General features: G+C 36.8%; 1 protein-coding gene across 7 annotated transcripts in view; it reads right to left on the bottom strand.

Moving 5' to 3' along the window:
* DENND5B (DENN domain containing 5B) overlaps positions 1–14,734 on the bottom strand; it is a 199,561-nt gene that overhangs the window by 158,741 nt on the left and 26,086 nt on the right. The gene's annotated exons all lie outside the window — the stretch shown is intronic.

Below are 14,734 nucleotides of genomic sequence, written 5' to 3'. Positions count from 1 at the left end.
TTCCTACAAAAAAATTGTAAGTAAAAATACTATATGATCCAGTAATTTCATAAGTGGGCATTTACCCAAAGAAAACAAACCCTAATTCAAAAAGATATATGTACCTCTATGCTTACTGCAGCATTATTCACAATAACCAAGATACAGAAGCAATCTAAGTGTCTAGTGGATTGATGAATGGATAAAGAAGATGTGGGTGTGTGTGTGTGTGTGTGTGTATAAAATGGATTATAGTCATAAAAAAGAATGAGATCTTGACAATTGCAGCAACATGGACAGACCTAGTGGGTATTATGCTAAGTGAAGTAAGTCAGAGAAAGATAAATACTGTATCACTTATATGTGGAATCTAAAAAAAACAAACAGGGGATCCCTGGGTGGCTCAGCGGTTTAGTGCCTGCCTTCAGCCCAGGACATGATCCTGGAGTCCTGGGATCGAGTCCCACATCAGGCTCCCTGCATGGAACCTGCTTCTCCCTCTGTCTCTGTCTCTGCCTCTTTCTCTCTCTCTCTCTCTCTCTCATAAATAAATAAAATCTTTTAAAAAAATAAAAATAAAAAATAAAAAAAATAAACAAACAAAAAAACAGAAACAGTTTCATAAATACAAAGAACTTACAATTGCCAGAGATTGGGGAGTGAGAGGGTGGACAAGTAAATGGTAAAGGGGATTGGTAGGTATAGGCTTCCAGTTATGGAATGAATAAGTTCCAGGGATGAAAGGTACAGCACGGGAATTACAGCAGGTACTGCAACTGCATTGTATGGTGACAAATGGTAGCTACACTTGTAGTGAACACAGTATAACACAGAGTTGTCAAATCACTATGTTGTAAGGGGGCCTGAATGGCTCAGTTGGTTAAGCAACTTGCCTTCGGCTCAGGTCATGATCCCAGAGACCTGGAATAGAGTCCCACCCCTATTCAGGGAAAGCCTGCTTCTTTTTATTCTTCTCCCCCCTTCCTGCTCATGCTCTTTCAAAAAAACACTATTTCATACACCTGAAATTAATGTAACATTGTATGTCAACTATACCTCTATTTAAAAAATATGTGGCCAAGTTTTGAGATTTCTGTGCAAAGTCTGAAATTTTATATAATATTTTGAACATACATTTTTCTAGAAAGTCAGTTCAAACATTTTATTACATTCTCAATGGAATCCATAATATCCACATAGTTTAAAATTTTTAGGCTTGGGGGAGACGCCTGGGTGGCTCAGTCAGTTAAGCATCTACCTTCAGCTCAGGTCATGATCCAGGGTCCTGGGATCGAGCCCCATGTCCAGCTCCCTGCTCAGTGGAGAGTCTGCTTCTTCCTCTCCCCACCATCCCCCCAGCCATGCTCTCTCTCAAATAGTAAGTAAAATCTTTTTAAAAATTTTAGGTTTGAAAATTAACATTGCTAGAGACCTGGAAATCAAAATAAACCACAAACTGAATGTGTCAGAAATGAAAAATTACTAAATTTCTAAAGTAGAATACACAACTTTCACATCTTTCAAAGCAATTATCATCAATTGATGATAAGAATAGAAATTTGTCCAGTTCAAACTACATTCAGACATGATGAAAATTCTCTGAGAACACGCTTCAAACAATTTCCTTAAAAGAACAAGTACATTGATACTTCTGTAAGCTTTAAACTTTAGAGGAACACAGACCTAGGACCTTATATTCAAGTTGCAGCTGTCAGTTACCAATGAGGTTATTAGCTAGTTCTCCTGCTTCTAATAACCAGTCACCATTCATCTCCTATTTTACTCCAGCATCTGAAAAAAAGGCTTTTAAATTACAGAAATGGATAAAACCGAGAAAGGTTCTTGGTTAAATGGCTAAAATGGGAAACGGAAGGAGAGACAGAAACAAGTTTAATTACTATTTTCAACTTGGTTCAATTTATCCAGTATTCAAAGAAATTCACACTTTCCTGATTCAAAAGCTTCTGATATATTTAACATTACACATAAAAGTTGACTTAAAGTCTCTTCAGTTCTGGGGTCCTGAGTGGCTCAGATGATTAAGCATCTGCCTTCAGCTCATGTCATGATCTCCGGGTCCTGGGGTCAAACCCCCTCCCCCATTGGGCTCCCTGCTCAGCAGGAATCTGCTTCTCCCTCTACCCCTGCTTGTGCTTCTCTCTCTCAAATGAATAAAACATCTTTAAAAAAAAAAAAAAAAGTCACTTCAGCTCTATACATCATACCAAACATTTACATTCTTATTATGTGGTAAGAACTGTTTTTAGCACTTTTTTTGTATTAGCTCATTTAATCCGTGTGCACATATATAAATGTATTTGTTTTGTTGTCCTTAAGGCCAATGGCAAACTGACTTTTGCGGAGTCTTAAATTCCCTGGACTGATAAGAATTACCAGTATAAAATCCTAATTATCCCTGTAAGTTCATATTGGGATTTGATTCAGAAGTATGATTTTTCATAAGAAGAATCTTTGAAGTCCTGAATCCTGGCATAAGAGTTATCACAGGTCTGGACTAACGGTCCTACTGTGGCTCTGTTCAACCTAGGATTACATTCTTTTCACAATGCATATAAGAATCTTAGTTCAAAACTCACTCAAATATCAGATGGACCCTGTAATTGCCTTGGTCTCTCCAGCAGAAAATGACTTCCTATATCCATTCTACTCACCATAATAGACAACCTGTACCTAGCCTAAAAATAAATCAAAGTAGAAAGATATTTCTAGACTTCCCGCTTGGGGACCATGAAGGTCTTCACCCAGACTTGACAGATAATTATCTCACTCAGGGAATGTTTACAAAAGAATGAGTAATGAAAAGTGAATATTTTATAATGTTCAGTGGAAAAATTATGGTAAAAGGATATATAAGGTAGGAGAAAAACTATATAAGATCACATCCAAAAACAAAAGGAAATATAGTAATACAATAACAGTGGTTGTGGCTGGAGTTTACATTTCTAAAACATTTTTTTATTTTCTAGTTGTCTTTAATAACCTATGTTAATTCATGCTTTTTAAATATTGTCAAATTATAAACTATATATATGACCTATATAATAACTAATCTAGGTAAGTTAGCTTTATATTAGATATTTGTTTAGCTCATACCAAAATGTTATTTCCTACACAGGTGTCATTCTACAGAACCATTTTCTGATCATTTCCTCAAATCTGTATCAAAAAACTTAACTTACATTCTTTCTCCATTTTATTTGTTCGCCACTCCTAGCTGAAAAATACCTACTTAGTAGCAATCATCAAGACTTTATTGCAAAGTGTAAAATTACTCTGGATTTATTTATTTTTATTTATTATTTATTTATTTATTATTTATTTATTATTTATTTATTTATTTATTATTTATAAATTTAGGATAGTCACAGAGAGAGAGAGAGGCAGAGACATAGGCAGAGGGAGAAGCAGGCTCCATGCACCGAGAGCCCGATGTGGGATTCGATCCCGGGTCTGCCAGGATCGCGCCCTGGGCCAAAGGCAGGCGCTAAACCGCTGCGCCACCCAGGGATCCCCTACTCTGGATTTAAAAGCAACATTATAACCCAACATCTAAGAGGCCATTGGAATAAAAGTAAACATTTGCTTAAAATGGAATACAGGAAGTGCACATTAATATCTTTGTCCTATAAAAATATAGTAATATTTGATTGATATATTCAACAACAGCAACCAAAATCTATGTTGAGTTTACAGTTCTCAAAGTGAATTTCCAAAAATATCACACTAACACATTCAAATTTAGTTGGCATAGACATATTTGCAAAGTTTAACAGAAACAAACAGCCCGAGACTTGCACATGGAGAACTGCAGCTCTGAGTTTCTCTCTTTGCAGCAAATGTTCTTCATTAGCTGTTATTCTTTTCTCCTTCAAAGAGTTTCTCTCAGGTCACTGCCACATTGTTTCCTATTAGAAGTTAGTACTGGGTGCCTGAGGCTATACATACACACATGTGTATACATATACATATATACGTGTGTGTGTGTGTGTGTGTGTATGTATATAAAATATATATATAAAACTTCAGTCTATATTCCTGGTAGATTCAAATTTATATTTGTTTGTATTTTACCTTTACTTTTTTGTGTTAAACACATTTTCAAACATACCTAAGGACAGAGAATAAGGAAAAGTATAATGAAACCCCATGTACTTGTCACTCAGCTTCAACAATATTAGTATTTTGTCATTCTTGTTTTATTCCTCTCCCAACTTTTTAAGGGGAGGAAGTGAGTGCTGGAGTATTTTAAAACAAATCTTAGACATGATTAGAAAAAATTCTCCCTAGCAAACTTGAAGGTGTAAAAACATTTGTCTTCTTTCACTTAAACCTTACCATATTAAAAATATCTAAAGTATTAAGGTACTAAACTTAATGTCTACAATAGCTTAAGTTAGAATGAGACTTTTAGAACTAAAAGGAAACATAGAAATCATAATTTCTTGCTATTCAAATTGTGATACGCAAGCCAGGCACTGGCATTCCCAGGAGCTTCTTAGAAATGCAGAGCCTCAGGCCCAGCCCAAACCTACTGAACCAGACTCAACATTTAAACAAGATCTTTAGGTGACTGGCATGCTCATTAAACTTTCTGAAGGGCATGCTGAATCTACTCCACTCAGTTGAGAAAACAGAAGCCTGGAGAGGTTAAGTGACTCTTCCAACAAGAGTAAAAACCAAACTATCTGATTCTGAGACCAGGTTTTTTTCCTCACATGACATACTGCCTCTCAACAAACCTGATTCCCACCACATCCTTCTGGAAATGAATTCAACAACTGAATTTTCCATACATATATATTTTTTAATTCATGAGAACCTGACATTTTCCCAAATCTACCATATGTAAATTAATCAAGCTTCCTTCTTTGGGTAAAAGGACAGATCTTTTCAGCAAGAGTGCCTTCAAGGAGACCAATTTAATTAATTAATGGTTATTTTTTTTAAAGGTCAGTGCTACAGTCTCCTTATGTAGAGAATATATTATTGAGTGCAGCTGAAAACTCAGACCTTTGATCAATAAACACAATACTGCAAAGCCAGGCTCATTTTCTAATTGTGGCTTCAGTAGGCAAGTTCAGAAATGCATTAAAATGTATCACTTGCTCCCACAGCGATGATAATCAAGTCTTCCTGTTACACTAAAAAGGCACTGCCTTTTTTTCCCCTTAATTCTAAGAAATTACTTTATTAATAAAAATGTAAATAAAACCTCAGATTATTAAAATTATTTTAAAAGGCAAATATTAATTATGGTATCTAAGTATTATTTTAAAAATTATTTTTTCGGCCATATGGGCTTTCATAAGAGGCCATTCTTAATTTTCAGAACAGAAGTTTATGACACATAGGTATTCCAGAGGCTTCTGAAGAACAATATTAAGAAACCTATTATTTATAGAATAAAAAGCTTTTGAATGTTTCAGTGGTGTGTGTTTTCTTAACAAAATACACAGTGGAGGGTAAAAAAGAAGTCAAAACCAATACTATTCCTTCAAGAATACTGGTAGAAGAGTAAACTGGTACAGCCTTTACAGAAGGCAGTTTGGTAATACGCAATAAAAAAATAAATTATGCATGCCGCTTGACCCAGTAGTTACCCTCAGAAATGATGTGACCTCAAGAAATAAAAATGTGTGCAAAGATCTTCCTACTAGAAATTCTGTGCAATACTGTTTATAATTTTAAAAATGTGAAACAACCTAAGAACCTATAGGAAGGCAATATATAAATAAATAAAACTGCATTATTAAGTATATGCTGTTTTACCATTAAAAGGATAATGGAGGGATCCCCGGGTGGCTCAGCTGGTTTAGTGCCTGCCTTCGGCCCAGGGCGTGATCCTGGACACCCAGGATCGAGTCCCACATTGGGCTCCGTGCATGGAGCCTGCTTCTCCCTCTGCCTGTGTCTCTGCCCCTCTCTTTGTCTCTCTCATGAATAAATAAATAAAATGTTGAGGGGGAAAAAAAAGGATAATGGAGATCTGAAATGGAATCATCTCCTGGTGCCTGGCTAGCTGACTGAGTTAAGAGTCCAACACTTGATTTTGGCTCAGGTCATATCTCAGGTTCCTGATGTCAGACTCCACACTTGGTCTGGAGCTGCTGGAGACTTTCCCTCTCCTTCTGCCCTGCCCACTGCACACTCTGAAATAATAAATAAATTGTTATGAATGAAAATAAAATAAAATGGAATCATCTCTAAAATATAGTATTGAGGGCAGCCCCGGTGGCGCAGCGGTTTAGCGCCGCCTGCAGCCCGGGGCGTGGTCCTGGAGACCCGGGATCGAGTCCCAGTCAGGCTCTCTGTGTGGTGCCTGCTTCTCCCTCTGCCTGTGTCTCTGCCTCTCTCTCTCTCTCTCTCTCTGTCTCTATGAATAAATAAAATAAAATCTGAAAAATAATAATAAATAAATAAAACATAGTATTGAGTTTTAAAAGGTTAAGACAGTATTTGTATACTGTGAAATTATACAATTATTAAAACATACGAAACAAAAATATTTAAAACATGTTTATATATTAATATTACCTATAACATTAAATACATACAAACTACTTACGTTGCATCTTCATGTATAGAATAGGTACAACTATGATGTCCACTAAAATGTATCAGTAGCTATCTCTCCACAGTTCGATTGGTATTCTTCTTTACTTTTTCCATGTCATGTATAGCCCAATTTTTCTAAAAGATCGTGTATGATATATTCACAATGTTTTAAAATTACAATTACAGGGAATCCCTGGGTGGCTCAGCAGTTTCACGCCTGCCTTTAGCCCAGGGCGTAATCCTGGAGTCCCAGGACTGAGTCCCACATCAGGCTCCTTGCCTGGACTCTGCCTCTCCCTCTGCCTGTGTCTCCACCTCTCTTTCTCTCTCTCTCTGTCTCTCGTGAATAAATAAATAAAATCTTAAAAGAAAATTACAATTACATTAAAAAAAAAAAAAAACGCAGAAAGCAGAAGTACAAATTCAAGGCCTGGGATGAATAAGGAAGTTTAGCAATGGAAAAAAAAACAAAAGCAAAAACCTCACCCACCTAACTACTAACAAACACTTCAGGTTTTTTGGAGAGTAGGAAAAAGGCAGAAATAAGAAAAAGAAGAAGGAACAATCTGAACCTGCTAAAACCAGAGATGCTCACCACTTTTGCCACATCAAAAATAGTGCAAGGAAAAGTTGCTCTTAAGTCTGCCAACCCCTAAACAAAATCAATCACACACTCTAGCCTTACGAGCTCACTATGATGATCATTTAGCTCTAACTATACTCCAAGAGCCCTGTGTAAAGTAATATGGAAGTATATCAATCACCACAAAGTTTTATTCTTTTCAGTAATTCCACATAGAGAGCAACTGTGAATCTCCTTCTTTGTGATGTACCAATATGGATCAGAGCTTTACTGCTCCTCCTTTTCCTCTTTTTCTGGGGCTTGGAGCAAAAGGCAATTGCATTGGTGATACTTCATAAGAACATGAGTTTTCAGTTTTCCCATCAAAGATTATTCCAGTGAAATCAAAAGAATGGTAAAATAAGAAAAGTCAGCCACAGTTCTTTGATCTGTGGAAACTTGTAGGCTTTCTGGGTCTAACTTCAAGTTTTTCTTAGAACTCCTAAAATTTAGAGGCAAGATCCAAATAACTCGATTCCTAGTCTTTTAGTACCCAAGGGTCACAAGCTTTTATTTAGGGCAGCCCGGGTGGCTCAGCGGTTTAGCGCCACCTTCGGTCCAGGGCGTGATCCTGGAGTCCCAGGATCGAGTCCCAAGTCAGGCTCCCTGCATGGAGCCTGCTTCTCCCTCTGCCTGTGTCTCTGCCCCTCTCTCTCTGTTTCTCTCATGAATAAATAAATAAAAATCTTAAAAAAAAAAACAAACAAGCTTTTATTTACAAGGCTTATCTGACCTTGTAAATAAAACTGGATATTGTATTAACAATTATTTGAACCCATACTTCATGAACAAAACAAAAAAAATACACTGATGGATAAAAACACATTTCGCACAATGCTCTAAATCAACTCCTGTTTATTACTTCCCTCTTAAAAGGACTGGCTTAAAAAAAAAAAAAAAAAAAAAAGGACTGGCTTAATTGCAGAGTAAAACCAAACATAAATCAATCTAATGAATAAGAATTGACTATGTGTCCATTTAGCAATTGGAAGTTTCTTTTAGTATTTAAAACTCCATGGTTCTTCAAACTAGAAACCTCATGAATGTAGTCTGATATTGATTTTTATTAACAAATGCAACTAACACCATTTCATCCCTCATTAGGATTGACTGCAAATTCTTCTGGCCGTCACTTATTCAGCATTGTTAAAGCATTATCTATATGTAGGGGAAAAAGTATAGTTGTTCCTTCAAATATCATTCAATCACCAAATACGCTTTAATTCAAATGGTAAATACATCATTTGGAACAAACATTTTAGCCACAGGTGAAAAGCAAAAAGCAAACTTTCTACCATTCTAGTACTGAAGATACTCCTTATTACAGAGGAGAGGGAAAATAATCAGTTTCTGACCTGTTTTACTCGAATCTTTCCATTAGTGGAGGAAATGAACTAATGGCAAGTCAAGCTACTCTCCATAAGATACTTTTCCTCAACAAATCAAATTCAAAGGCAAGCTTAAAGAACAGGGAATACAGAATGGAAGAGAGGAGGAGGACAGGTTCTCCTAAGCAATATTATAGTTCACAATCTGCTCCATTAATCTAATTGAAAGTATTGGCAAGAATTTCCCAGCTAGATCAGCTAGATTGGGTGTCATTGGGTGCCTTCTATCATTCATTATGATGTGCTGCTTAAGCACATAAAGTTGCCAAAACACAAATATTTTGGAATTATCTCAGGCAAGGAGAAAAAATACAAGAAAAAAAATTAAACCTACCATGTCCAACAGCTGGTCATTTTCAGAATTTATAGATAAATATATTGTTAACAGTAAGGATACTCTGCCTGTATTTTGTTTCATTGTCCAACTTAATGAAAGTGTAACAGAAATAGAAGAATCTGACAGCATTCATTAATATCTGTTAAGCAATTAAATACCTGATGCTTAATAAAAAATTTAAGAATACCAATGAAATAGTGAAAGGAACAAAATCACACGATGTTAATCTACCAAGAAAAGAGTCGGTTGCTTACTGTGACCTTGAGCTTACTACTAAATAAAAAAATGTTTAACAATTTTGTAAGAGAAGGAAAGGGGGGAAGAAAAAAGAGACACTCCAGGGGCTGTTGCCATCTTCTTTACTATTCTACCCATTAAAAAATACTCACAATTTTGTACCTAAAATGTTTTAAGTGTGCTTACTGATAGTCTTAATGTTGGTGTCCGCATGCTATCTTTGGCCCTTTTGTTCTTCTCTAGCTACAATCTCTCTCTTGGTGATTTTATCTAATCTCAAGGATTTAAATACATGCATAATTTAGAATTCCATTCTTTTCTAACTCCAAACTTACAAATCTTACTGCATACTTGACCAAGATATCTAACAGGCATCTCAAACTCAGCACATTTAAAACTGAATCCCTAATTTGCACCACCCCTTCTCTAACCCATGCCACCCACAGTCTTCCCCATTTAAATTGATGGCAACTCCATCTTTCAAGTTCCTCAAGTCAAAGTCTTTGAAGTCGCCCTGGACTGCTGCTCCCTTTCTCTCACACCCCACCACTTGGTAATGAAATCCTACTGCTTCAATCCTTCCAAATATATCCAGAACCCAATCATATCCCACCATCTGTTCTGAGCTGCCATTATATCTTACCTAGATTACTGCAAGCTTCCTGACAAATCTCCCTGTCCCCCTAAATTAAGTCTTTATATATGACTGCCAGATTTATGTTTTTAAAACTAAGTCAGGGGTCTCTATTGTGCAAATCCTGCAATGGCTCCAAATCTCCCTTTGAGTTAAAAACCAATACCCTGGACAGCCCCGGTGGCTCAGCGGTTTAGCGCCTGCCTTCAGCCCAGGGGGCGTGATCCTGGAGATCCGGGATGGAGTCCCAGGAGTCCCACGTCAGGCTCCCTGCATGGAGCCTGCTCCTTCTTCTGCCTGTGTCTCTACTTCTCTCTCTGTGTCTGTCATGAATAAATAAAACCCTTTCAATAATACAAGGTCTTCCTGGCCTCCTGCGACCCTTCTGCCCTGTTATTCTACCCCATTTGTTCGTTTTCACGGACTCCTAAAGATTCTGTAAAGTCACGAGACAACCATCATGGCCTCACTGAAGGCCTTTGCTCTTCTTGTTCTCTCAGCCTGAAAGGGATTTATCTCAAATATCTTCTTGGCTAACTCCCTTATTTCCCTCAAGTATTTGCTCAAAGATCACTTCTCAGTGAGGCTTACCCCGTCCACACTATTTAAATTGCTCTCAGTCCCCTCCATACCAAAAAACAAAGGGGGGGGGGGTCTTACCCTTGATGAACTCATCTCATCTAGCAAAGACTAGAGAAAAAAATACTAGAATTACAAAAGTATTTGCATGAGAAAATGGAATGAGAGATTAGCTAGCTTGACAGTTTTGTCAAGACTCCACTCATGTTTAGGGACTTGAAAAGATAACTCCATATACAAAGAATGAAGAAAAAAGGTCAACTATCAAAAAGAAGCTATATATTCTCAGAGCCCTTCTCTGAGTCATAAACATACAGCTGCTACACACTAATGTAAGAGAATCATGGAGGGGAAAATAAAACACAACTTAAAGCACAGCAAAGTATTTCCTTACCCACACATGGCAATATAGAAACAGCAAGAAGATATACTCTAATTCCAGGCATATGCAAATAAAAAATAATTTCTGCTCCATATAACTATAACAGTTTATCTCTAAGAGGCTTACCTGAGGCTTGATGCTTAGTTTCAAAAAGAAAAAAAAAAAGAATATCATCATTTAAATCTGATTAACCAACATGTGACTTCCTAAATTCATAGTTTCGGTTTTCAAAAAAGACAACTAACACTCCAATCAGTTTAGCTTAAAATAAAATGACAAACAGAAAAAACTGCATTTCAATAAGGAAATGAAAAAGCAAGAATTTATTCAAACATGTACTGTGCACCTGTTAGGACTGATAGGCCTCAAGTACAGTGACTATAGTCGAAATGAGGTATAAATACCAGATGCATGAGCATTTTTTTCCCTTTTCAATAAATTTATCAAATATATTGACCATATTGGCTACATATTCTGGAAGTTTTCCATTTCAACAAATCTGCAGTGAGCATCTATTATGTGCATGGCACTGTACCAGATGAAAAGAGGTTTTAAAGATGAATAATAGGTTATTATACTTGTTTCCTATGTATCCCAGATACCGTACACAATCTTACTAATCAACCCACCAACTTTATGAGTTAAATACATCCCTGTTTTATAGATAATAAAATGCAACACCTAGAAAATTTAAGAGGCAAAACTAGCAAATAACAAAACTGGGATTCAATATCAGATTAAACTCAGATTAAACACCTGGGTTGCCCAGTGGTTAAGCGTCTGCTTTTGGCTCAGGGCATGATCCTGGAGTCCCAGGATGGAGTCCCACAACAGGCTCCCTACGGGGAGCCTGCTTCTCCCTCTCCCTATGTCTCTACCTCTACCTGTGTGTGTGTGTCTCATGAACAAAATCTTTTAAAAATATTAATAAACTTCAGAACCCATGCTCTTAACTACCATGCTAACCTGTTTCCCTCAAGAAGCTTCAAGTCTAGAGGGCAGAAAGGTATGCTTAGAAATAATGCTAATTAATACACCTAACCAGCTCTACCTCATTAGTGCCCAAAGTCTACCTGACAAAAAAAAAAAAAAAGCAAATGAAGTACTCATAGGTAAAGAGTAAATACATTTTATACTACAGAATTACTCCCAAAAAAATAAAATTTTAAATAAATGGCTTGTAGTAGTATATAATCCAGGAAATGATAGTTTTACAAGAAAAATAAAATGAATAATAGGTGACAAAAAGCAACTAATTTTCAACTTCTTTCTACTCTAAAAAAGCTGCTGTACAATAGCTTCAATTTCTTCAGTGATAAGAATTCTAATTCTGCCCAACTCCTCTCTTCCTAAACGTGAGGACAAAATCAGATGATTTGTAATACAGCACAAAACTACAAGTATTTACCTAAAAACTGTTTTTTACAAATTCTAAATACTTCTGTAGAAAGGCCTCCTTCTGTCAAGCAAAACTTCTTTTTGCACACGGGCTGCACAAAGCTTCCCAAGACAGATGGGCAGCCTGCAAGGCCTTCAAATCCTTTGTTTAAAAGGTGGCAAATGGGTCCTATTGACCATTAAAGTCAGCCAGGTTTCTGGGAAGCACTGACCCCAATAAAGACATTATGTTTCTTCATCTTGCAAAGCCAGAGCAGACAAAAGAAACAAAGCTAAAACAAGAGAAACCAAAGTAAGATTAGATTTAAACATTAAAATCCATATCATACTAATTTGACACAAGCAGCCCCTATTTTTCAACAGCTGTCACAAAGCTAACCTACAAAAATGAGAAGATCAACCCCACTCTGTTTTTAAAATCTTAATCTATCATTCAACTAGGTAAAATCTCAGCAGTCGGTATGAACAAACTGCCAACCTCCTTTAAAGGAAAAAAAAGGGGCTCTCTTCTCATGTAAACCAGGGAGCTAATGGAAGAAAATCATATTTGAACATCTAAGACATTCCTAAATAGTGGTAAAGTTTCTCCCTAAAAAAGAAGTAGAAATAACCAGGTGAATCTCAAGTTACTATTGAATAAAAAAGCAGTCTCATAAGCTTTGAGAGGAATTTATCGGACGAGTTTCCAGAACTTTTAATGCTAAATAATATTCTTGGTATCAATGACTGTAAGTAAAATAAGTTAATTTTAAAAATATAAATGATCTCCCTTGATCTGCATCCTAAATGATTTCAAGAGATCTACAGGATATTGATAAGAAACCTGCAAATATCTTTTACCAAGAAAACAAAGTTTACTACTCACATGCACTCTAAATCAAAATAAAATTTCTTTTAAAAAGAGTACTGCTTAATAATCAGAAGAGATTCATAATTTAGAGATGTTTAAAGTACTACAGATACTTTAAAGCATAATGAACTGTAGTGACTGATTCCTTTAGCCAGTCTGTTCTCAAATCCTACACATTACTTCATTTGCCTCACAGCTTATTTTGTAAGAGATTCGAGTATATATGAACTTTTCCTTGAGTGTCTATTTTTTTATTGATTACATCCACAGCAACAAGGAAACAAAACAAGGGCAACTCACTCCAACTCCAGATTGGCTACCGGAAGAGGAGAATATGTGACGATCTAAGGGAAACAAGGCAGGGACTGTTGGAGTCCATGAATATTTCAGAAGAATAATGAAAAAGTGTGCCAGATGGGTTTGCTTGCAGCTGGCTAACAACTAAATTTCTGACCAAAGCCAAATGCTTCCTTACATAATTTATCAAGCACGTTTCAGTTCCCCTCCACTACAACCCTTTTCATTCTTTTTTTTTTATTTTACTTTTCTGTTTTTAAAAAGCAATACCACCATCACTTCTCTTTGAAACGAAGATTATATAAAATTTTTTAAAGAGAAAAGAACACCTGTGTGCCATGTACTGCTGAGTCTGAAGAATAAATCCAGGTGTTACTATCAAAGCAAAAATTGACAAAGAAGTGCTACAGAAGCTAACCACTTTCTTAAAGTACTTTAAAATAAACACTATTTGCCAAGGGTTAGCAACAGTTTCAAACACAAATCAATTCTGCATAGCCTCAGTGGTGAAGGAGCACACTGTCCCTGCACATCTCTCCAGACTCAACTTCCAACATTCCACCATATATTCCAGATACAGAAGCAGCTGAGTTCACTTGTATTCTCAAGGTCTTTTAACAATAAAAATAAAAACTTATAAGCACCTCCTATGTGCTTGGCACTGTTCTAAGCATTTGACCAGCATATCCCAAGAGGAGTTGAGAGTACTATTATTATTAGGTAAAGAGAATTTACATAACTTGCCCAAAGCAGTCTGGCTTCAGAGCCCAGGCTCAAACTCTGCAACAGTGCTTCTCTAAAATAGTAGATCTAGGGATGCCTGGGTGGCTCAGCGGTTGAGCATCTGCCTTTGGCTCAGGGCATGATCCCAGAGTCCCGGGATCTAGACCTGCATCAGGCTCCCTGTGTAGAGCCTGCTTCTCCCTCTGCCTGTGTTTCTGCCTCTCTCTCACTCTATCTCTCATGAATAAATAAATAAAACCTTAAAAAATATATAAAATAGATATGTATTATTTCTTTCAAATACAGATTGCTTTAAAATCCTGCACACGACTATAGCTTTAGTATGCTCTTTTTAAAATCATTCCTGGGCAGCCCAGGGAGCTCAGTGATTTAGGGTCGCCTTCAGCCCAGGGCGTGATCCTGGAGACCTGGGATCGAGTCCCATGTTGGGCTCTCTGCATGGAGCCTGTTTCTCCCTCTGCCTGCGTCTCTGCCTTTCTCTCTCTCTCTCTCTCTTATGAATAAACAAAAATTTTTTAAAAATGAATAAAATAAAATAAAATTGTTCCTGAAGTTTATAAGTCCCAAATGAGAGCTTTAAAAGCTTTAACACTGCCAAATCAGTGTGGTAGCTAGCCTCCAAGATGGCTCAATGACCTTGCCTCCGATACTTACAACCTTGTGGAGTTCCATCTCACAGTGTACCAGGCAGGCTAGTATGTGTGACCAATA

The sequence above is a fragment of the Canis lupus genome, chromosome 27 (assembly GCF_003254725.2).
Source record: "Canis lupus dingo isolate Sandy chromosome 27, ASM325472v2, whole genome shotgun sequence".
Classification (NCBI taxonomy): domain Eukaryota; kingdom Metazoa; phylum Chordata; class Mammalia; order Carnivora; family Canidae; genus Canis; species Canis lupus.
Note: the sequence above shows the minus strand (reverse complement) of the source record. Positions and strands in the feature narration are given on the sequence as shown.